Below are 26345 nucleotides of genomic sequence, written 5' to 3' on the forward strand. Positions count from 1 at the left end.
TGAAATGGAATTTCAACCACAGGAGGCATACAGGATTCCAAATGTGCTAAATCACAACAGATCCACTCCAAGACACATTATTATGAAAATATGCATTGTGATGTGGAAGTGAGGTCTCCCAAAAGCTCACATGTGAGAGACAATGCAACAAACTTTGAGGGAGAAATGATTGGGTTATAGTCTTAACCTAATTAGTGTCTTAACTCCTGATGGAATTAACTGAGTGGTAGCTGGAGGCAGGTGGGGTGTGACTGGAGGAAGTGTTCACTGGGGGCATGGCCTTGGGGCATATATTTGTATCTGGAAAGTAGAGACCTCTCTGTTTCTTGATCACCATGTAAGCTGCTTCTATCTGCCACACTTCTTCACCATGACGCTCTGCCTCACCTCAAGCCCCAAGGAATGGAGTCAGCCTTTTGTGGACTAATACCTCTGAAACCATGAGCCCTCGAATAAATTTTTCCTCCTCTACAATTGTTCTGGTCAGGTCTTTTATTCACAGCAGCAAATAAGCTGACTAAAACAATGCCTAACGTACAACATAAGGATAGAATTTTAAAAGCTGCTAGAGAAAAATGTCTGGTCTTGCTTAGAGGTAAACCAATCAAGATCTTCACTGATTTCTCAACTTGGACCCTAAAAGCTAGGAGATCTTAGAATAATAAATACCAAGCTCTGAATGGAAATGTATGCCAACCAAGAATACTATACTTGGCAAAATTAAGCTTCACAATTGAAAATGAAATACAAACCTTCCATGATAAACAAAAGCTAAAAGAATTTATAACTAGCTTTCTTGCATTACAAAATATATTAAAATATTTTGTAAAGAAAAAGTGAAAAATAAAAATGAAAACCAGCAAGGGGAGGAACTACACTAAAAGAATAGTTAGTCAAAGGAGAATCAAATTCAATTTAAACACTAGAAATAAATCAAAATGGCAGAAAATAAAAATAATCTCTTAATAATAACATTGAATGTAAATGGTCTAAACTCTTCAATCAAAAGACAGAGGTTGCCATATTGGAATAAAAAACAAGACCCAACAATATGCTGTCTGCACAAGACTCACCTCATAGGCAAAGACATACACAAACTGAAGGGGAAAGGATGGATCTCATAAACCAACGGGGGTTACTATTCTCATTGAAGATAAACTTGTCTTTAAGTCAAAATTAAGCAGAAGAGACAAAGAATTTCATTTCATAATGCTTAAGGGAATCAAACAATGAAAATAGATAATGATTGTAACATTTGTGCCTCAAACAATGGAGCATCTATGTATAACAAACAAACCCTTCTCAATATTAAGGCTCAAACAGACTACAACAAAATAATACTGGGAGAGTTTACCCTGCCTCTGTCATCATTATAGATCATCCAAACAAAAATTAAATAAAGATGCTACAGAACTAAAAATTATAATTAATAATTTGGATTTAATAGACATCTGTGGAATATTTCATCCATCAATGATGAAATTTACTTACTTCTCAGCAGCACATGGAACATTTTCTAAAAGAGACATATTTTGGGCCACCAAGCAAATCTTAGCAAATACAAAAAAAAAAAAAAAAAAAAAATAGAGATAGTACCTTTCATTCTATCAGACTATAATAGAATGATATTAGAAATCCATGATAAGATAAAAAATAGAAACTACTCTAAAACCTGGAGACTAACTAATACATTTTTGAATAATGAATGGATAGCAAAAGAAATCAGGGGATAAAAAAAAAATACTTAGAGATAAATGAGAATAGTGATATAACCCAAAATCTCTGGGATACTATGAAGGTGGTTCTAAAAGGAAAGTTCACAGCATTGAACTCACTCATTAAAAGAACAGGAAGATACCAAATATATAATCTGACATTATACCTCAAGACCCTACAAAAAGGAGGACAAACCAACACCAAAATCAGAGTAAGACAAGACATAATTAGTTAAAATCAGAGCTGACATCAATGAAATTGATATTAAAAAAGCAGGGCTGGGGGTATAGTTCAGTTGGTAGAGTGCATGGCTCACATGCACAAAGCCCTGGGTTCAATCCCCAGCACCACAAAAAAAAAAAAAAAAAAAAAAAAAATCAATTCAAAAGATCAATGAAACAAAAATTTGGTTTCTAAAAGAACAAAATGGATAAACCCTTTGCCAAAATAACCAAAATAATGGAAAAAAAGTGAAATTACTAAAACCCAAGAAGAAGAAAGGAAGTCTCACATCAACAATATTACAATCCAGAGGATTATCAGGAAATATTTTGAAAATTTATACTCTAATAAGCTAGAAAATCTTAAAAACATGGACAAATTCCTAGAGACATATAACCTACCCTAACTGAACCAGGAAGATAAAGAAAATTTAAGGAGCTCAATTTAAAGTAATGAAATTGAAAAAGCCATCAAAAGCCTACCCACAAAGAAAAGCCCAGGACCAGAGAGAGTCTCAGCTGAATTCTACCAGACCTTTAAAGAAGAACTTACGCCAACCCTTCTCAAATTATTCCATGAAATAGAAAAGGAGGGAAACCTTATAAGTTCATACTATGAAGCCAATATCACCATGATATCAAAACCAGACAAAGATACATCAAAGACAGAAAACTTCAGACCAATATCCTTGATGAACATAGATGTAAAAATTCTAAATAAAATACTGGCAAACTATATACAAAAACATGTTAAAAAGATAGTGCATCATGATCAATGGGTTTTATCCCAGGAATGCAAGGTTGGTTCAACATATAGAAATCAATAAAAGTAATTCACCACATAAATAAAAGACAAGAATCAATGATTATCTCAATAGATGCAGAAAAAGCATTTGACAAAGTATAGTATCCATTCATGTTCAAAACACTAGAAAAACTAGACAGAAGGAACTACCTCAACATTATAAATGCTACATATGACAAACCCATGGCTGACATTATTCTGAATGGAGAAAAATTTAGGATATTTTCTAAAAAGAAGGAACACATTAGGGATGCCCACTTTTACCACTTCTATTCAACATAGTCATTGAAACTCTAGCCAGAGCAATGAGGCACAAGAGGGAAATTAAAGGGACACAAAATGTGGGGGAAAAAGAGCTCAAATTACTTCTCTTTGCTGATGACATGATCCTATATTTAGAAGACATTAAAGAAAAAAAAAACTCTACCAGGAGACTTCTAGAATTCATAAATGAATTCAATAAAGTAACAGGATATAAAATTAACATGCAAAAATAATCATGTTCCTATAATCTAAGGATGAATCTGCTGGAAAAAAAATAGAAAACTATCACATTCACAATAGCTTCAAAAATATAAAATACTTGGGAATCAATCCAATGAAAGAGGTGAAAGACCTCTACAATGAAAACACTAAATAATAGAATAGTAAAAAAAGAAATTGAAAAAGACTTCTGAAGATGGAAAGCCCTCCCATGTTTTTGGATAGGGAGAATTAAAATTCTAAAAATGGCCATACTACAAAAGTGCTATATAGATTCAGTGTAATTCCCATCAAAAATCCAATGATGTTCTTCACAAAAATAGAAAAAGCAGTTATAAAATTCATTTGGAAAATAAGGCCCAGAATAGTCAAAGCAAGACTTAGAAAAAGCAAAGCAGAAGCATATAATACCAGACCTCAAATTATACTACAGAGTTATAGTAACAAAAACAGTATAGTACTGGCACCGAAACAGGCATGAAGACCAATGAAACAGAATAGAAAATACAGAGACAAACTCACATATATACAGTTAACTTATACTTGACAAAGGTGCCAAAAACATACATTGGAGAAAAGATAGCTTTCTTAACAAAAGAGGGTGGGAAAACAGGAAATCCATATGTAATAGAATGAAATTTAACCCCTATCTCTTATCCTGCAGAAAACTCAACTCAAATCGGATCAAAGACCTAGGAATTATATCACAAACCCTGTACCTACTAGAAGAAAATGTATACCCAACACTCCAACAAATTGACTCAGGAATTGACTTCTTTAACAAGACTCCTAAAGTATAAAAATTAAAGTAAAAAGTCAACAAAAGGGATAGATTCAAATTAAAAAACTTCTTCACAACAAAGGAAATAATCACAAGCATGAAGAGAGAGCCACAGAATGGGAGAAAAATCTTTGCCATCTGTTCCTCAGACAGGGGCATTACTATCCAGGATATACCAAGAATTCAAAAACGTTAACACCAAAAAAAAAAAAAAAAAAAAAAAACAAAAACAAAAACAAAAAACTCCCAAATAGCCCAATCAATAAATGGGCAAAAGAACTAAACAGATACTTCTCAAATGAAGAAATATAAATGGTCAACAAATGTATGAAAAAAATTTCAACTTCACTAGCAATTAAAGAAATGAAAATTAAAACTACACTAAGAATCTGTCTCATTTCAATCCGAGTAGAATGGCAATTGACAAGAATACAAGTAACAATAAATGTTGGTGAGGATGTGGGGAAAAGGGTACTCTCATGCATTGTTGGTGGCACTGAAAATTGGTGCAGCCACTCTGGAAAGCAGTATGAAGATTCCTCAAAAAACTAGGAATGGAACCACCATATGACCCAGTTTCCTACTCCTTGGTATAAATCCAAAGGATTAAAAATCAACATACTACTTCAGCAATGTAACAACATCAAGTTTTATAGCAGCACAATTCACAATAGCTAACTATGGAGTTAACCTATGTGACCCTCAATATGAATGGATAAAGAAAATGTGGTATATATACAATGGAATATTATGCAATCATAAAGAAGAATGAAATTATGGCATTTCCCAGTAAATGGATGGACCTGAGGACTATTGTCCTAAGTAAAAAAGTCAACACCAAAAAACCAAAGGTTGAATGTGTTCTCTGATATTTGAAAGTTAATCTACAATATTGGGGGGGGGATTAAAGAAAAATGGATAGAAGCTCACTGGATTAGACAAAAGGGAAATGAAGGGAAGGGAGGAGGGATCGTAAAATGAGACTGTGAAATGAATCTCACATACTTTTCCCATGTACATATATGAATATACCACAGTGAATCTCACCATCATGTATGTACATCCATAAGAAATAAATGAAAAAATAACTGGGTACATGGAAGAAAGAAAAGTGGAGGAGAGGAAAGGGAGCAAGGGTGGGGGGAGGGGAAGGGAAGGTACTGAATTGGAACAAGATATATTTGATGCTTATATCAAAATGGATTCTACTGTCAAAAAATTTGATGATACCAGAGGCTGGGGAGAGTACAGGGGAAGGAGGGGTGGGGAGAGGTTGATCCATGGGTATTAAATTGCTATTAGAAAAAGAAATTCCAGTGAGCTCTTGTGCAGTATGATGACAGCAAGTGTATCTCACAAAGCTAGAAAATAGGAATTTGAATGTGTTTTCCATAAAGAATTGATAAATGTTTGAATAGATATATTTAACCTGATTATACAATGCATACATGTACCTAAACATCATATGGTACCCCACTGATAAATACAATTTGTGTTTTTATGTATTAGTTAAAAATAAATTTGATTTAAAAATATACATAAAAATATACATACTAAGTATATGTAGTGACCTTCAAAAACACAACAGTTTGATAATTTTGTTATACCAGTTTATTCTCCCTTAAAGAGCAGAGCGTATTATTACAGTAAGTGTACCATTTTTCTTTTCATGCTTTTTAAATCCAGTTGTTTTCATATTACTGCTTTCAGATGCAACTAACAGATACAAAAATGTTTCTCTTGAAAGAATTGTTTTTGTCTGCTTCACAAAAACATGCAGAACATAAAAAGTTCTATAGCATGGTGAAATATTTATTTTTCTCTAAAAACAAGTACCCAACATGTGATACCAAGCATCTTCTTAACCAATTCCAAGTTGGGAATAAAGTTAAACCTACTGAATTACTAAGGAAGCCCAACTTCATATCTACTCAAGCTAAAATATTTTGCACATTGGATAGAAAATGACTAAGTTTGAGTCAATGAGTTTTATGAAATAATTTCCCACAACTATAACAACTTGCAAACAAGTTGACACCTACTGTGCACATGCCTATAATCCCAGTTGCTCAGGAGGCTGAGGCAGGAGGATTGTAAGTTCAAAGCCAGCCTCAGCAAAAGCGAGGCACGAAGCAACTTAGTGAGAACCTGTCTCTAAATAAAACATACAAAATAGGGCTGGCAATGTGGCTTAGTAGTCAAGTACCCCTGATTTTAATCCCAAGTAAATCCTCCCCACCAAATAAAAAGAGTTGACAACTGCTATTTGTTTTAAAGACAGAGATAATTTATGGTTATTGTTTTCACTGCTGACAATTGATGAACTCACCATTCCTGTTTATTGGTGACAATGTCAAAGACATCCTAGTAGCATCTGGGTGTTTATTTTAACACTGTTTACTGTTTGTTGTTTGCAATGGTTGTTACTATTGTATATTTTGCCCCCATTCTGTGAAGTATTGGCAACCTGCAGAGACACTAAAAGTTCACAGGTTAGAGATTCTGCTGCAAAACTCAACATTCTCTCCCATTACTCCAACTTAAAGTAGGGAGGAGACAGAAGTCCCAAACCAGCAACAAGGACCCAAGGAGGAACAACTAGAGAGGGAACCCCTTGCCATCTACTCATGCATTAAAAACAGAGAAAAGTCCCAGACAAGTAGATAACTACACACTAAAGGACATGCAAAAACAACAGGTAGAGGAATCCACTTCAATTGATGCACAAGACCAAGACCTCTGAAAACTTGAGAAAACAGGCAAAAAAAATCTTACTCCCCAATCCAAATCCCCCAACAAAGGAACCCACTGATAATGAAGTAGACAAAACACAGAGAAACATAAAAAACTGATAATCAAAATGTTCAATGAACTAAAAGAAGATCTAAGGAAGGAAATAAGAGAGTAATTACAGAAGATGAAAGATCATATTAATAAATAAATAGAAATACTGAAAAGAAACCAAGCAGAACTCCTGGAAATGAAAGACAAGATCAATCAAATTACAAACTCACTTGAAGGCATCACTTACAGACTAGACGGTGTAGAAAACAGAACCTCAACCCTTGAAGACATTCACAGGCTTGTGCATGAAGCTTCAGGCTTTGAAGACAGGCTATATGATACTGAATACAGAGAAGGGAAAAAATTATTGAACATGATCAGAATATACAAGAACTCTGGGACAACCTTAAAAGACCAAACTTGAGAATCATTAGGATAGAAGAGAATATGGAGATACAAACTAAGGCATCGAGAACATTTCAAAGACATAGTTACAGAAAACTTCTCCCATATCAGAAATGAGATAGACACCCACATACAGGAGGCTTACAAAACCCCAAATAGCTACATGAAAAGCTTGCTAAGATACATCACAATCAAAATGCCTAACATAGAAAACAAAGAAAGAATATTGAAAGCCACAAGAGAGAAGTATAAAGTCACATTTAGAGGAAAACTGATAAAGTTCATTTCTGATTTCTCTACTCAGACCCTAATATCAAGGAGGACCTGGAATGAGATATTTCAAGTTCTAAAAGAGCAATTGTTAGACTAAATAAATAGAAAACAACTGTCAGCAAAATTACTATACCCAGCAAAACTCAGTTTCAAATTCAAAGGGGAAATAAAAAAATTCCATGGCAAAAATAAACTAAAAGAATTCATGTGTACCAAAGCAGCAATACAAAGAATTCTCAAAGATAAACTTCACATAGAGCAACTAAAAAAATCCTCAAAATCCACAACAGAGGATGTTCAGTAGAAAAACAATCTACAAGGGAGAATCAAGACAGGATAAAATATGACAAAAACCAAATGGCAGAAAACCACAAACACACATCCATACTAAAAATGAATGTGAATGATTTAAGCTCCCCAATGAAATGACACCGATTAGCAGAATGGCTCACAAAACAAAATCCAACTACATGCTGCTTACAAGAGACACATCTTATTGGCAAAGACACCCAAGGCTGAAGATAAAGAAATGGCAAAAAATATTTCAGGCACACGGTCCAAGAAAACAAGTAGAAGTAGCTATTCTCATATCTAGCTAAGTAGATGTCAAGCAAAAATTAGAAGAGACAAACTAGTCCATTACATCTTAGTAAAGGGAACAATTCAACAAGAAGATATAACCATAGTGTTGAGAACAGTATATGAACTATGGATTTGTTTGAGCCATTATAAGGCAGGAAGGCTGCTTTTATGGGAGATTCCAGAAAATTTCCTGGTTCAAGAAAGCCCAGTTCATGCTGGCACCCTGCCTTAGCCCATAGCCCTAGGTTCAAATGCAGCCACCTAGAGATGAGCTTAACCTGCCAAGCTCCGAACAACCTGTTTTCCTCACCCTTATCCTGTTTTCCTGAAGAAACTCCTTATTGAATCCCTTTGTTGTGTTCCACTATAAATAAAATATTAACAGGCTTTTGTCTTTGTTAGGATCAGACTTACCAGCTTTCTTCCACCCATAAAGTCCCTGCTTAATTAATTTCCTGCATTTTTTGTGTTTACTTTTTAATATTACTTCCTAGTTTTAATTTCTAGCTGGCCCACACCTCCCACAGTTACCTACTCCCTCCCCACCCGGTTGTGAGCAAGAATTAGTAAAAGGAACAGTCCAACAAGAAGCTATAGCCATAGTCAACATTTATGCCCCAAATGCCAATGTACTCAATCACATGGAAAAAATACTTTATGACATTAAATTCCACATAGACCCCAATACTGTAGTACCGGGGAATTTTAATACAACCTTATCACCAATAGACAGGTTATCAAAACAAAACAAAACAAAAAAAATCAACAAATAAATCTTCAACCAAAACACATTATAAGTCAAACGGACCTAACAGACATCCACAGAAAATTCCACCTCCACACATTTGAATTTATCTTCTCAGCTGCAAATGGAACTTTTTCCAAAATTCTAGGCCACAAAGCAAATCTTAGCAAATATAAAAAAAATTGATAGAATCTTATGTATACTATCCAGATCATAATAGAATTAAACTAGAAATCAACAGCAAGAAAAATAATAGAAACCACACAAACAAATGGAGATTGAACAATACTCTCTTAAATGAAGAATGGTTCAAAGGAGAAATGAGAACAAAAGTCAAGAAATTCTTATAAATGACCAAGAACAAAGACACAACATGCCAAAATTTGTGGGACAGCATAAAAGCAGTTCTAAGAGGCAAATTTATAGCACTGAGGGCCTACACTGATTAAAGATATCTGAAATAAATAAGATTATTAAAAATAACAAACTAATCCCCAAACTAGTAGAAGACAGGAAATAATTAAGATCAGCCAAAATCAATGAAATGGAGAATAAGAAAACAATACACAGGATCAATGTAACGAGGAGTTGTTTTCCTGAAAAAATAAAATTGATAGGCCTTTAGCCAAACTAACAAAAAACGAAAAAAGAGAAAAAGCTAATCAACCTGATCAGAGATGAAAAAGGAGATATATCCACAGACCCCTCTGAAATCCAGAGGATTATCAGATTTTATTTTGAAAATTTAACTGCAATAAATTGTAAAAATCTGGAAGATATGGACAAATTTCTAAACACATACGACCTACCAAAATTGAACCAGAAAGATATGGAAATCCTAAACAGAACAATATTAAGTAACGAAATTGAAGCAGTAATTAAAAGCCTTCCAAAATAGAAAAGCCCTGGACCTGATGGATTCTTCGTTGAGTCCTCCTAGACCTTTACAGAAGAACTAATGCCAGTTTTTCTCAAATTATTCCATGAAATTGAAAGAAAGGGAACACTCGCAAATACTTCTTATGAAGCTAGTAGAACCCTGATACCAAGACCAGACAAAGACACATCAAGGAAGGAAAACTATAAACCAATATCCCTGATAAACACAGATATAAAAATCCTAAATAAATTATTAGCAACTCACATTAAAAAATATCAAGAAGATAACTACACCCTGATCAAATGGGTTTCATTCCAGGGTTGTGAAGTTGGTTCAACATACACAAATCAATAAATGTGATTCATCACTTAAACAGAATTAAGAACAAAAAACACACAGTAATCTCAATAGATGCAGAAAAGGCCCTTGATAAAACCCAATACCCATTCATGTTAAAAATGCTGGAGGAGCTAAGGATCAAATGAATTTACCTCAGTATCATAAAGGTCATCTATGACAAACCCAAAACAAAATCATTCTTTTTTTGAGACACGAGAACAATGTACTTTTATGGTTTTAAGTCATTGGCATGTGATATTTTAAACTACATCAATATTTGGGACAAGCCAATACACTGAGGACGGGAAAGCAGAAACAAAGAATCTGGGTTCCTGTTATTTTTGAATCACTGAAAAATATAGCTTAGGACCTTGTACTAGGTATCAATTTTTTTAATGTAAGCCAGGCTTTGTTGTATATTTTGCTAAAGTGGAAGGCAATCTGAATATAAGTCCTGGTTGTTGTGCCAGATATCTAAAACTTATAAATTGATTTGCCTGCGCTGATTTTTTTATACCAGTCCTTCTGAATCTTTGGATTTGTTTGCCCCTTTATCCAGTGTTAGAAAAATCCTATTTCCTTCCTTGGGAAATATGGGAAGTATGATCTGTCATAGTCCTGAAGCTAAATTGCAGGTCCTCGCATCTTAAAAACAAGAAATTGAGATGTTTTTCATATTTATTTTTTTAAAAATCCAAAATGGATCAAAAAGAACAATCATTAAGAATGTAGGTGCCAGATGGGCCAGAGGCCAGCTAGAAAAGTATGCCTTAGGAACATCAGGGATTTAAGAACTACCTTATTTAAAAAGCTACCTAACATAAATAGCTTAGTTTTTCATTGACCCAGCTTCCTCTGCCCCACTTACTACAAACAAGGCACAGCTAGCTGTCTTGCATTGCAAGGCCTCAGCTGAAGGACCCCATGTTTTATATCAGTGCTCTTGACCAGATCAACTAGGATCTTCATCCCCATTATGGTCTCTTGCAGGTCATGGTGCACCTCCTTCATCGTGTATGATATAGTTTCACCCCTCAAAAATATTGCCACTTCAGCACGAACCAATAGGAAGTCTTTATAATGATTAGTAGATCAACTACCCCCAACCCTTTCACATGCAGCTGAAAATTAACAGGCTAGGGAGAGAACATTGTGAACTTTGTCTGTGTAGAATTATCGCCCATTAAATGTTCATCAGCTAATGGTCACTAAATTTACATATTAAGGAAATTATATATTGAATACTGCAAAAACACAGTAAAGACTGAAGGTTGCCCATTTCTGCTCAGGAAGTTCCTTCACTCCTAAGCTTCATATAGAATGTGGTGTTTTTTTTTTTTTTGGCTGCAAGTACTATTACTGTTTGTCCTCCTTTTGATCTTCCTTTTGTTCCCCAGTGCCAGAACTTCCAGAGCCTTCTCTCTCAGATGCCATCTTTTTGTATGCCATTTCAAAAAGCTTCAGTGATGCCTACTGAAGGGAGGATGCTGCCTGCCTAATGTTTTCTCCTGTTTCGCTGTCTTTTCGAGCCAGGAGCTCCCTCATTTTGGAAATCTCTTCTTTTAGTTTGTTGCACTCATCAGCAGGCAATTGGTCCTTGAATTCTTCCATCTTGGTTTCTGTGTCATGAATGATTCCTTCAGCCATGTTAACTGCTTCAACTCGTTCCTTCTTTTGCCGGTCTTCTTCAGCATACTTTTCTGCATTTTTAACCATATTTTCAATATCATCTTTACTCAATCTACCAGAAGATTGAATTACAATCTGCTGCTCACGTCCAGTGCCCTTATCTTTTGCAGAAACATGTACGATCCCATTGGCATCAATGTCAAATGTAACTTCAATCTGAGGGACTCCACGAGGGGCTGGGGGAATTCCAATCAAAGTAAACTGTCCAAGAAATTTGTTGTCTCCAGCCATCTCTCTCTCACCTTGACACACTTTAATTTCCACTTGAGTCTGTCCATCAGCAGCAGTAGAAAACACCTGGCTCTTCTTGGTTGGAATAGTGGTGTTCCTATTAATAAGTTTGGTAAAGACACCTCCCAGAGTCTCAATGCCCAGAGATAAAGGAGTGACATCCAAGAGCAGCATGTCTGTGACATCACCAGCCAATACACCTCCCTGAATGGCAGCTCCAATGGCCACAGCTTCATCAGGATTAACAGCTTTACTCGGGGCTCGGCCAAAAAGATCTTGCAGTTTGCTGAACCTTGGGCATTCTAGTCATACCACCAACAAGAATCACTTCTCCTATATCGCTCTTGCTGACTTCTGCATCCTGCATAGCTTCTTGACATGGAGCAATGGTCCTCTTGATTAAATCAGTGACGATCCCCTCAAATTGAGCCCGGGTCAGCTTCATATTCAAATGTTTGGGTCCAGAAGCATCCATTGTAAGATATGGTAAATTGATGTCAGTCTGCACAGATGAGGAGAGTTCACACTTAGCCTTCTCAGCAGCTTCTCGTACCCTCTGAAGTGCCATGTTGTCTTTGGTCAAATCAACCCGTCTCTCTCTTGAACTCCTTCACAATGTGTCGTAACAGGGCCTGGTCAAAGTCTTCACCACCTAAGAAAGTGTCCCCATTGGTGGATTTCACCTCAAACGCACCCTTCTGTATTTCCAGGATAGAAATATCAAAAGTTCCACCACCTAAATCATACACAGCAATGATTTTGTCATCAGATTTGTCTAAACCATAGGCCAGAGCAGCAGCTGTGGGTTCATTAATCACTCAAGTGATTAATCATTCAGTCCAGATATCTGGCCAGCATCCTTAGTAGCCTGCCTCTGTGAGTCATTGAAATAAGCAGGGACTGTGATTACAGCATTTTTTGCTGTGTGACCCAAGTAATTTTCTGCAATTTCTTTCATCTTCATCAACACAAATGCTCCAATCTGACTAGGAGAGTACAGTTTTCCATAAGCCTCAACCCAAGCATCACCATTGGAGGCGCGGACAATTTTGAAGGGAACGTTTTTAACATCTTTCTGTACTTCAGGGTCATCATAGCGCCGGCCAATGAGACGCTTGGTGGCATAGAATGTATTGTTTGGGTTGGTGACAGCCTGTCGCTTAGCTGGCATCCCAACAAGTCTTTCACCATCGGCTGTAAAGGCAACAATGGAAGGGGTGGTTCTGGCACCTTCAGCATTTTCCAGCACCTTTGCTTGTTTACCCTCCATAACTGCCACACAGGAGTTGGTAGTACTCAAATCAATACCAACAACTGCACCCTTGATTGCTTCTGATGCATAATCCCTCCTTGAAACAAACCTAAAAGCCTCATGGCTAAGGCCATTCCAGCCATCCTGATGACGGGCGGCCGTGGGGCCCTGGGAAGCGGCGGCGCCCACGAGACGAGCTGCTGCGGCTCTGCTGGCGCTTATCGTGGCGGCTAGACCTAGGGAGTAATGAGAAGCAAAGAGGCGCCCGGGTGGCAGGGAGCTGGCGGCGCGGTGGTGGCCCCGAACACAAAATCATTTTAAATGGAGAAAAACTAAAGGCATTTCCACTAAATTCAAGAAAAAGACAAGGCTGTCCACTTTCTCTACGCCTACTCAAAACAGTCCTCAAAACATTAGCTAGAGCGAGAAAAGGAAATCAAAGGATACCAATAGGAAAAGAAGACAAACTATCTTTGTTTTCTGGTATGATCCTCTATCTAGAAGAACTCCACCAGAAGACTTCTAGAGCTTGTAAATGAATTTAGCAAAGTAGCAGGATACAAGATCGACACCCATAAACCAATAGCTTTCCTATATCCCAACAGTGATATAATCAGGAATACCATCCCATTCATAATAACCTAAAAAAATACAATACTTGGGAATTAATCAAACCAAGAAGGTAAAAGAGCTCTACAATGAAAATTTTAGAACACTGAGGAAAGAAATAAAAGAAGGTCTTAGAAGATATAAAGACACCACATGTTCTTGGATAGGTAGAATTATATTGTCTAACTAGTCTTACTACCAAAAGCAATATACAGATTCAGTGCAATCCCCATCAAAATACCATTGACATTCTTCACAGAATTAGAAAAAAAATTCTAAATTCATTTAGAAGGATTAGATACCCAGAATAGCCAAGGCAGTACTAAGTAAGAAAAGTGAAGCGGGAGGCATTATACCTGATGTGAAATTAAACTACAGAGCTATAATAACAAAAACAAATTGACATGAAGACCAGTGGAATAGAATCAAAGACACAGAAACAAACTCACAACCTGTAGATGTCTCATATTTGACAAAGGTGCCAAAAATATATCTTGGAGAAAAGAAAGCCTTTTTAACAAATGATGCTAGAAAAACTGGATAGCTACATGTAGAAAAATGAAATTAGGCCCCTGTCTTTGACCCTGAACAAAACTCAAATAGAAAGGGATCAAAGACATAGGAATTAGACCAGAAATCTTACAACTGCTAGAAGAGGGGCAATACTCCATCATATAGGTGCTGGCACAGACTTCCTTAACAAGACCCCCAAAACACAAAAAATAAAAACAACAATCAACAGTGAGATGCCATTAAACTAAAAAGCTTCTGCACAGATAAGGACAATTAAGGATGTGAAGAGAGATCTTACAAAATGGTAGAAAATCTTCACCAGCTACTCCTCTGAAAGGGGAGTAATATCCAGAATATTAAAAAAAAAAAAAAAAAAAACTCAAAAAACATAATGACAGAAAATCAACCCAATCATAAATGGGCAAAACAGCTGAACAGAAACTCTCAATAGAAGAAATATAAAAGGCCAATAAATACATGAAAAAATATTTGACATCTCTAGCAATCAGGGAAATGTGAATCAAAACTACACTAAAATTTCATTTCACTCCAGTCAGAATGGCAATGATCAAGAATACAAGCAACAATAGAGGCTGTGAAGAGAAAGGAGCACTCATACATTATTGGTGGGACTGCAGACTGGTACAACCATTCTGGAAAGCAGTTTCAAGATTCCTAAAAAAAAAAAAAAAAAAAAACTAGGGATAGAACCACCATCTATACAACCAGTTATACCATTCTTGGGTATTTTCCAAAAAGACCTAAAATTGGCATACTACAGTGACAAAACCACAACAATGTTTGTAGCAGCACAATTCACAATAGTTAAATTATGGAATCAACCCAGATGCCTGTTAATAGATGAATGGATTAAGAAATCGTGGTATATATATAAAAAATGGAGTTCTACTCAGTCATTAAAAAGAATGAAATTATGGCATTTGCCAGTAAATGGATGGACATGAAGAATATCATGCTAAGTGAAATAAACCGAACTCAGAAACTCAAAGATCAAATGCTTTGTTTCACATGTGGAAACTAGAGTAAAATAAAGGAAAAGGGGAAGGAAGATTAAGATTACATAAAGAACCAAATACAAATTAATAGACTAGTGAAAAGAAGTCTAGTAGAGGAAGGAGAAAGAAAGAGGGGAGGGAGAACGGGAAGGAAAAGTGGGCTATCATGAAATGAAATACATTTCCATGCATGCATGAATTTGTCAGGATGAATCCAACCTATATATAAGAATAAAGCTCTTATAAAAAAAGAATTTAAAAAATTGCAAATTAAAAAGAACTTTGAAAAAAAAAGCTACCTTAGAATTTTATAGCCATTTACTACAAGTAATCTACAGAATTATTCCAGAAAAGTTACTAAAGAAACACTAACAAGAAGAAACAAGAAAAAAAACCATAAAACATATCTAATATCAGTTATTACAATATATAATTTAACTGCATAGCTTTCAAGAAAAGAATTCTGTAAAGAAATAGGAATGTAGGCCATGTACAGGGAAATCAGCGACCAACAGAAAACATCCTCAAGAAAGTCTGGATTTTGGATTTATGGACATGAACTTTAAATAGACTGTTATAAATATGTTCAAGGACCTAAAGGAAGCCCTCCTAAAGAATTTAATGTAAGAAAACATCTCAAATGGAGAACATCAATAAAAGTGAACTATAAAAAGATTTTAAAAAGAAGTTCTGGGATTGAAAAGTAAAACAACAACAACAAAAAAAAGCCTGACCTGATCAATCACTAGAGGGATTCACCACAGGTCTGAGCTGGCAGAAGAAATAATCAGTGAATTTGATGATAGGTCCATAGAGATTATCCCATATGAGAAGCAGAGAGAAAAGAGAACAAAGGAAAATGAGCAGAGTATCAGACACCTGTAGGTCACATCAGCATACCAACATGCACATAACGAGAGTTCCAGGAAAAAAGGAGAGAAAGCAGCCGAAAAAATATTTGAGGAAATAGCAAAAAAAGTTTCTGAATTTTATGTGAAATATTAACCTATATGTTCAAGAAACTCAATGAACCTCATTATATTATATTTAAGCCACACCTAGACTCATCATGGTCTAATTGACAGAAATCAAAGTCAAAGAGAAAACCTTGAAAGTTATAAGAGAAAAATGGCTTCTCATGTACAGGATGTCCTCAGTGATGCTAACAGCTTGTTACCAGAAATTAAGGAAAAAGTGGGATGCAATCTCAAAGCACTGAAAGAAAAATTCTGTCCAACAAGAATTCTATATCCAACCTAACTCTTCTTCAAGAATAAGGAGAAATGAAAACATTTTCAGAAAAAAAAAAAAAAAAAACTTAGCGAATGCATCGCTACTATATCTATCCTACAACAATACTAAGGGAGTCCTTTAGGTTGAAAAGTACAGTCATTTCAATTTACATGAAGAAATAAAAATGATAAATGTGATAATATAAGGTAAATATAAAAGAGTATAAATGTATTTTTGTTTGAAAATCTTTCCTCCAATTTTAAGACAACAGCATAAAGCAATAGTTATGAACTATCTTGATGGATTTATTAAGAGGTTATTGGTATGACAATAATGGTAAATAAAGAGGAGAGGTGAAGGAGGGGAGGTATATTGGAACAAAATTTTTATGTACTATTGAGATTAAGACTGTATTAATTTGAAATAGATTACTATAATTATGATAGTAATTATAATCCTCAGGGCAAACACTAAGGAAATAACTAAAAATACATAGTTAAGGAAACATCACAGAAATTTAAGTGCTACACTAGAAAATACCTACCCAGTTAACACAAAAGAAGGCAGAAATTGGAATAAAAGAAGTAAAAAGACATAAGACATACAGAAAATAAATAGCAAATGGATGTAAAATTCATTTTATTAGTCACTTTATTAAACATAAATGGATTAAGCTCTGTAATCAAAAGGAAGAGTAGATTAAAAATGATACATATATGAGCTTTCTATGAGACACATTTTAGATTTGAAGACATAGTAGGCTCCAAGTAAAAGGACAGAAAATGTTTGCCTGGTAAGTGGTAATTAAAAGATCATTGAAGTGACTATGCTAATATCAGACAAAACACACTTTAAAACAAATCATTTCTAGATACAAGAAAACACATTTTATAATGATAAAAGGGTCAACCCATCAGGATGATGTAACAAATATAAATAAAAATTCATTTAACAGCAGAGAACCTAAACACATAAAGCAAAAACCAACAGACTTGAAGAAAGAAATAAGGAAGATCACAACACTTATTGTTAATAACAGATACAAATCAGACGATCAAAGAAAAAAAAAACAGAAGACTTTAACAAGAAACTAGACATGATAGACATCTATAGAACATGCCACTCAAGACCAGAACATACAAGCTTTTTAAGCACAGGGAATATTTTCCAATACAGACCTTACATTAGGGCACAAAAGCACCCTCAATACAAAAAAAGCCTCAAAAATAATTTAAAGCCTGTTCTTTGAGCATAATAATATTATATTAGAAATCAATAATAGAAAATTTGGGAAATCCACAAGGATGACAAGGATGTGACAATTAAATTTACATACTACCAAATAACCAATGCATCAAAGAAGAGATCAAATGGGAGATTAGAAATTTTTTTGAAATGGATAAAAATGGAAATAAAGAAAACTAAAACTTATGAGATGCAACTAAATAGGTACCTAAAGGAAAATTTTTACCTATAAATGTCTGTATTTAAAAGAAAAGTTTCAAATCTGTAGTTTAACCTTCCATATTAAGAAACTAGAATTTTAAGGGCAAACTAAATCCCAAGAAAAAGTAGAAATAAAATAATAAAGACCAGAATGGAATAAATTAAATAAAAAGTAGAAAAATAATAAAGGCAATCAATGAAAATGAAACTTGGTTTATTGAAAAGATCAACAAAATTGACAAAACATCAGCTAGATTGAGAGAAAATATTCAAATTATTAAATTGGTAGTGAGAGAGGGCACACCATGATAAAACTTACAGAATAAGAATTATAATGAAACATATTATTATCATAATAGTCCCTTTACTTATTTCTCATATATTCCATCCCTTTTTCCTCTTTTGCTTACTTATCTTAAGGATCCATGATATAAAAATAATAATTGCTTACTGATTCTAGGAAAGTGTAACTTTTATAGGAAATAAATAGAAACAAAGTAGATTATTTGCTTAGAACAGGAGGGTCTTGCACCGTGGTGTTGACAGATAAAGGATACAAGATATTTTGGGGGGGGTGATGACATTTTTTAAAGTTGCTGTTGTTAATATACAAAAAAAGCACTAATCTGTATATATTAAATGGGTAAATTGTACAGTACATAAATTTACCTGTAAATAAAAAGAATCCTTAAATCGGTCTTTCCTCACTCAGTGCAGGAATTCCTTGTTGTGATGACAACTTAAAACTGCCTTCTTAAAATGTCTAGCTGTTGACAGCACACTGCTTTGTGAAACAGCTCTTTGATGGACATACATAAGTTAAGGCTTCCTCGTGGTGATCTGAAGTCTGTCCCCCTTGTTACATATACCAATGGTTCTTTTTACAACTCCCAGAGCCTCAATTAGAGGAATGGCATCCTAAAGCCCAAATATAATATTCAGAAGTGTGTTTGCCTAGTTGTATTTTAGACAAAGATTTTTAACAAACAAACAAAAACAAAAATCCTTAAAAGATTAGGAATCTGTAATTATTGGACTTGATTTGGACTTGAATTTCCAAACTGCAAAAGTCAGAGCAGAATAGTGTCTACTGTACTTTAAATGAGACTCCTTCAACCTAGTGGGACTTGGTGCCTACTTTTCCTTATTATTCATACAGTTCATGTGGGCTTTTAAAGATATGCATAGAAGTAGGGGACATACCTATAGCTACCAATTTCAAAAGTTTTAATTTGTACAAAAAACTCTTGACTACAGATTGCAAATGCAGGTGCTTCCAAGATACCAGGCATGGCCCCAAAGATGACCATCAGCTGATATAAGTTATAGGGAGTGGTGGGGACTATGGTTCATTAGACAGAGGTGCCACAATTAAAGAGAAAAAGAGAAACCAGGCATGGTAGCACTTGCCTGCTTGGGAGACTGAAGTAGGAGGATCACTTGAGTTCATGAGGTCAAGACCAGCCTGGGCAATATAGCAAGAATCTGCCTCAAAAATAAACACACAAATAAATAAGAGGGGAAGACACTGCACTGATTAATGCACTATTGGCCTTGATATGAAAGTAATGGGACTAAGCCAATTTTTATCACTAGAAGTAACCAGGGGACTTTTTATAACTTAAAAAGAATCAAAAATGTCATTAAGGTAGAGGGAAAGAATTGGTCCCACAGCCAGGCTTCAAAGAAGCAGTGAAGAGAAAAATGAATAAAGTTATTTGCTAATTGTACCCATGAGTTTGTATTCCATCTTTTAGTTACCAGGTTTGTATGACTGTGTCTTCAGATAAATTACATGATACAATACTTACCTTGTTAAGGGCTTTGTTCTATCTTTTATAAACTTACAAATGTTTCTCAAGAGAAAGGCTGACATAGCTCTGTCTTACTCATGAGGTATGATGCACTAGGGTTCCAAGATTAAGAAAGTCTATTTCTGATGAGCTACCTTCTGTTTGGCATCTGGTTAAATATGGAATAATGGATTATAGAAAAGAAGAACATGCATTTTTAAAAAAATTATTTCTCTTTTCTTGTTAGTGTTCGAAGTTGAACCCAGGGCCCATGCATGCTCGGCAAGAGCTCTCCCATTGATCTATATCCTCAGCCCAAGAAAATGTGTTTCTGTTCAATATTTGTACTTTGAGTATAAAAAAATAAATGAAACTCTCCATTAGGTTTTATATTAAAATTAAATTGAAAATAATTTCAATCATAGCACAATAACATGAGGCATGAAATTAACAATTCTTAAAAAAGAGAGTGATGAGACTGTTGCCCCCCTGCATGTTCATCACACAGTGGTCACTGGTCTCACTGCACTGCTGTGGCCACAGCTGGATTCCTAAAGCTGAAATTTGGTCCTCTGATCAGCATACAACAAAGTGCATAGTTTACTTTCCTTATAGCAAACTAAAGTATGTTCCATCTTTCACATACCACATCACTCAGAAAAATGCTAGGTCTGAAATAAAATTGATGAAGAATGTGTGTGTTCAATATTTTTAAAAGCCCAGTTATAATAATTTTAGCATTTCTTTTGACGGACTTAGGAGAACTGTGAGAATTCTGCAATCGTCTCACTTTTTTGTGGGGAAAAAGCTAATGCACACTTCTCAGGAGCTATAGTCTAAGGCATTTTAGTGAAGGGGAAATCTTAAGAGATAGGTAGTTTTCTGCTACAAAAATGCTTGGAAAACAGGGAAAAATCATCATCACAAGTAGAAGGACAATCACTTAAAAGGCTCACACTCCTGTATCACTGATGGCATTGCTACTAAAGGTTCCTCTCTCTGTATGCTTCTTTTCTCTCATTCTCATATGCACGCACACACACACACACACACACACACACACACACACCCCTCGCTGCACGTAACTTGAAAAATACATTCCAATGTGAAAATTCCCTTTGAAAATTGAAACGGCCTAAATTAATCATCCACAGATGTTCTAGACGTAAGAAAATGCCTCCTATTTCCAAGAATGCAATAGTCAGAACATCTTAAAATGGCATAGGTACAAATCATATCATAAAATGAAAATAACCATATTTAACAGTAACTTAAAAACGTTGATATTTCTCTTCAACAGATCTGGAATTTTTCTGAATTAGGGATCAAAAAGAAAAATCAGTCTTACCTCCAGAGGCTGCATATAAACCCAGATGTGATGAGATGAAATTCTGGCATCCACACTTGGTTTACAGGACAGAAGCAATGGTTTTCACAGGAATGGCTGAAATGCTTGGTTTTGATGGTGGGATTTCTTTGGAAACAACTACATCCAGATGAAGGCTATTTGATTTGAGTGAATTTTCTAAAAAAAGTTTGTTAAATAAAAAGAAAAAAGAAAATGTAAATTTTAATGACATTAACCTTAGAAGATTAAAGTATATTTTAATAATTAATTCAAAATTTTACAACATATCCTTTGCAGGTTTGAAATGTGCATATTTTTTGAATAAACAAAATTTAAACAAAGAAGTCCCAATAAAGAACTGCAGTATAACTCAGAAGGACAAATTTGGATAACTTATTAGTCAATTTACCCCATGAACAAGTACCATGTATTGTGCAGCATTTAGGGATAAACCATATAAAATATTTAAACATCACATCAATCATTTTATTTCACATAAAGTCCTGTGTCATTATGTCAACTATAATTAGCAACATATGGACATAAGGAAGATTTTAAAAAATAAAATTCCATTTGTTAAGTGATGAAAGAGAAAAAAAACTTCCCCTTACCTCTCCTATAGGTCTGAGAGGTCGGACGTATCAACACTTTTCTCCTGCTCTGAGGTCACTACTGTGAAATCCTGTCCACTCTTATTGGCAGCCTTTATCTGTACTGCCTTTGATGGGCCTGAGGATTCCAGAGAGGTTAATTAGTGATGGTGCTGGTCTGAGGAATGAGCTATTGATTTCTTTACTGGTTGGAAGCTTTGGGCATCAACATCAAACACAAATAATGGGAAAATTGATAAGATTATACATTTCACCTTCCTCCTATCTTAGAGGTTCTTTGGAGTCAGCCACACAAGTAAACTGTATAACACCACATGTGATCTAATACGTGCATAGCTGGAATATCCCCAGAAGTAAATATACAAGAAAACTGAAACATGATTTAGAAAAAAATGTTTGAAAGAAAAAAAAAATCTCATATGAAAATACCACTTTTTTTTTTTTTTTTTCTTTGCAGTGCTGGGGATTGAACCCAGGGCCTTGTGCTTGTGAGGCAAGCACTCTACCAACTGAGCTATCTCCCCAGCCCTAAAAATACCACTTTTTAAACAAGTGAAAATGATAAGATAGCCAACAATTTTATAATAAGATTATTATTGTAGAACTTACAGTCTTAAGAAGACACAGCCTACCAGAGTCACCCAATCCTTTGGGTGACCAAGTGAAAGCATCAAGTGATTTGTGAAGGGACAAAGGGCTGACTTCAGCAGCCTTCTCCACAGCAACACCTAGCAGAAAATGGAATGTCTGAAAAAATGTGCACCCTCACTACTGTCAAAGAACTCTGCAGTAAGGTCATCAAATTTCCCCCAGATTCTCAGGTTTAACAACAACAACAACAAACTACTGTAATACCCTTTATGGGCAAAGGTTTGTGAGAAGGGATCTCTGAAACATTGAGCAGGACTGCAAATTGTTGCAACACTTTTGGAGGGCAATATGGCAACAAGCTTTAACATTCTCAAAATTATTTTATCGTCTTTGTCCAGTTATATCCAGTTATAAGAATTGAAGGAAATAATTTTGATGAAACTAACAATTATTCATATATAAGAGTGGGGGAGGTATATAGCACAATAAAATGGAATCTATAACCACCAACTCATTTGCAAATAACGAAAAGGGGAAGGTAATTAGTTTATTTAATACCTATATATTTGATGCTGGCACAGAGAAGGAAAATGAAACTCAGAAAAATTAACTTGCCCAAGGTTATCCAGCAATTCTGTGTAGAACTGGAAATCAGGTTCTTACTTGTGACTTGGAAACCAACTCTTTTTATGCCTCACAAAAAGTTCTCTTTTTAGTATGTGCCAAGTAAAAATGATATGGAGTAGAGTGGGAAAATAGAGTTGTATTAAATGCCACTTTACAACACAAAGGTGTAAAAAGGATACTGCTCACTATGCTGCTTTTTCAACTTCTCTCCTCTGAATATCATAAAAGAATTTCAGCATTTATAATACAAATAAAAGAGATCCAAATTACTATGAAAAACTAGAGTCAATTATTGTTATTTTAGGCAGTTAGCTCTATAGACTCACCACCAACACATTAGAGGATACTGAACCATTGCCCCTGGGGTCAATAAATATAGGGGTAGGTTTCAGTTACTCTCTGGTCACAACATTTTTGTCAACCAATCCAATATATCATCTTGTCTTATGTGTGTTTCATGTTTAAAGACACCTTAATATATGCATGGCCAATAGCAACAGTTCATGCCTAAACCACCTAATGTGTTTTCTCTGCAAGGTACATCACAGCCTTTTTGCCCTTAGTAACCTGGACAGCAGTACACTGAAGGACCATTTTCAGCACACAGTCCACAAAAAGCACAAAAAATGCAAAACAACAAAAAACAAAAAAAATTGGCACTAACAAAATTGCAAAAGGACATTTGTTACAGTGTGACAGCTGAAACAAGAAGGCTCTACGACCTGGTTCAGTCCTAACTAAAATTATGTATGTTGGGCAATTCAAATATTTTGCCCTTCTGTGCACCTTCATGAATGACCACAAAAATACATTAAGTCTTGATGTTAAGATTACAAATAAATGTTACAAAGTAGAAAAGTATGCAGTCTCTAAATCTGTGAGGAAAAAGGATCGACTTTATTAAGGTTGAAAAGATGGCTGCCATCGGGGCTGTGGACACTCAGCTGATGCTCTGGGTCGGGCTGATGGTGGCCATCTTTCCACCATAGAAAAGGAAACAAATGGAGAAGTTCTGTGGGTATGGTGCTACCCTTCCATGACAGCTGCTTTAAGGAATCTGCTGCTCAGAAAATGCAGATGAAAACAAACTTCTCCATCCCTGAGTCTTTGGGCAGTACAGAGAAACGTGGTTTTATATCACAGCAACTGAAGTTCTAGATTCTTCAATTTTGAAAAAGGTGACTCATTTTTCTATTGTTCTGACCGCCAAAGATTATAATCCGAAGAAATATGCTGCCTTCACTAGGATATTGTGTAGAACGTACCTGAAACATGGGAATCCAGTTAAAATGATGGAGAGTTACTTTGCAGCTCTTATCAAGGCGGATCTACCAGAGTGAAGAAAATGACTCTTTCCTTAGCAAGGACTTTGATGCTTGAAAGGTGTACCTTGCAGGCTCCATCAAAGATATTATATCTCAATTTGGAATGGGAACTGTTATTTTACACACTGCATTGATGCTAGAAAAATGAATTTTCATCTATCACTCCCAAATAGAAGCTTTTTATGAGTTTACCAGGACTCTGCCTGCCCTAGTGTGGCATCGACAGGACTGGGTCATCCTGCATTCTTATGTGCACCTCACTGAGGAGCTGGAAGACCTGCAGATGTGCACAGGTTACATTGCTGGATTTGTAGACCTGGAGGTGACAACCGACCAGATCTCTATGATGTGTTTGTGAATCTGGCAGATAGTGAGATCACCACTATCTTGCAAGAGTCCATGACAATGGGAAAATTGCACAAAGAAATTGGCCAGGTAATTGTTCAGTCTGCAGAGGATCCAGAGAAGTCAGACAGTCAGGTTATACAGGATATTGCCCTAAAAACAAAAGAAATCTTCACCAACCTAGCACCGTTTCCTGAAGTTTCCGATGATACAGGAAAACTAGTCCTCAATTTGGAGGCACTAAACAAATAGATTTCCACCAGCAACAGAAAATTTCCTTTACCACCTAGCAGCAGCCAAAGAAATGCTCAAACTCTGACTGTGAGATTGGATGAGCGCCGATGACAGCTAGAAAGCTCTTCCTTCTGATTATCCATTGACTGTGGAAAATACTGGAAATAAGAGGAAATGTTATATTTTGAATGATCTATTTGAAAGTATTGAGATTTGACCTGAAAAACACTGAAACACATGAAAACACTTGTGATTTTCTCCCAGCTATTAGTTTCCTGCCTGCTGTCAGCACCTGACAAAGTGCTGTAACCTCTCTGTGTAAGGAATGACTGCCCAGTGTCCCAGAGTGAGGGGGAAGCTCTATCCTTGTGCAAATCACAGCCAACGCAAAAGCCTTCATTATTAGTTCCCACGTGTCCCATCATGTACCATAAACTAATGGTTTGTTACCAGAAAGCTGCCTGAAATTTTGCTTTCTAATTCTTCTAGGAAGAATTTTAATTCCTCATGAGGAACTCTTCTTTCTGAGCCAAACTAAGTTCTTTGCAGAACTGTCTAAAAGATCATTCAAGAGCTCCTGCAATTGCAATTTCTTATAAAAGAAAAAATTCTTTTCTTGGCCTTTGAATATTTTGTCTACATTATGAGGGTTTTGCATAGATTTTATACTTTAATAATACATATTAATACTATGCAAAAGTAAGCATATGGCGGCTAAGCCATTAGACCTCGGCAGCTAACCCTGTTGCTAGCACTAGTCTTTATAGATGCCAGTCCTTATATGGTAGAGTAAATAAACCCATTTTGAGTATTGTCTGTAGGACTGAAACAGTGATTTTTTTTTTTAATCAGTAAAGGAATGTGAGAATTAGATTCTTATAGGGGCCAGACAAGAAAATGTCTTCAAATGACTCCAGTAAAAATAATTTGGCTATAGATCAAGGTGACTATTCTTGTTCAGTTGTGTACCTTCATAATTGTAGAACTTAAAATTGCCAAATAAGCCTGGAGTTTGAAATTACATACTTGTTATTTTTTTATGTATATTTGTATTAATTTTGAAAGATTAATTTTCACTCAGAACTGATGTCCTTTGAAATCATATGTGGAAACACTTGCAAAACAAGCTGTCTATTGGATTTTTCATTTTTTTTCTTGGTGTTAGACAATTGTAAGTAGAAATAAAAATAGCCTCCCCTACCTTCCTTAGGCTTGAACGGGGAGGACCTGAAAAAAAATAAAAAAAATAAAGCTATACAATGACAACATACTTGCATTTAATGACAGTAGATACAGGGTGAAAGAAGACATGGGAAATACTTACAACAGGAATGAGTTTCCCGTCTGCCCAGTTGTACTCCCTGGTGGATGACAAGATACTAAATACTAGAGTAACTTAAAACTGAAAAAGACAAGGGATGCACTTTCAGAAATGTCTATGCCAGGCAGAGATAAGGAACTGAATGAC

At 35.4% G+C, this 26345-nt stretch overlaps 2 pseudogenes across 2 annotated transcripts; one reads left to right on the forward strand and one right to left on the reverse strand.

The window, feature by feature from the left end:
* Window positions 1-10582: 10582 nt before the first annotated feature.
* Window positions 10583-19295, reverse strand: LOC306644961 (stress-70 protein, mitochondrial-like; annotated as a pseudogene). Its single transcript has 2 exons — window positions 19207-19295; window positions 10583-13466 (listed from the first exon to the last, which is right to left on the reverse strand). The product of its transcript is annotated as a stress-70 protein, mitochondrial-like (transcript).
* A 4633-nt stretch (window positions 19296-23928) lies between these two features.
* LOC306644655 (DENN domain-containing protein 10-like) lies at window positions 23929-25499 on the forward strand (annotated as a pseudogene). Its single transcript has one exon. The product of its transcript is annotated as a DENN domain-containing protein 10-like (transcript).
* Window positions 25500-26345: the final 846 nt, after the last annotated feature.

The sequence above is a fragment of the Sciurus vulgaris genome, assembly GCF_902686455.1.
Source record: "Sciurus vulgaris genome assembly, chromosome: 15".
NCBI classification, from domain to species: Eukaryota; Metazoa; Chordata; class Mammalia; order Rodentia; family Sciuridae; genus Sciurus; species Sciurus vulgaris.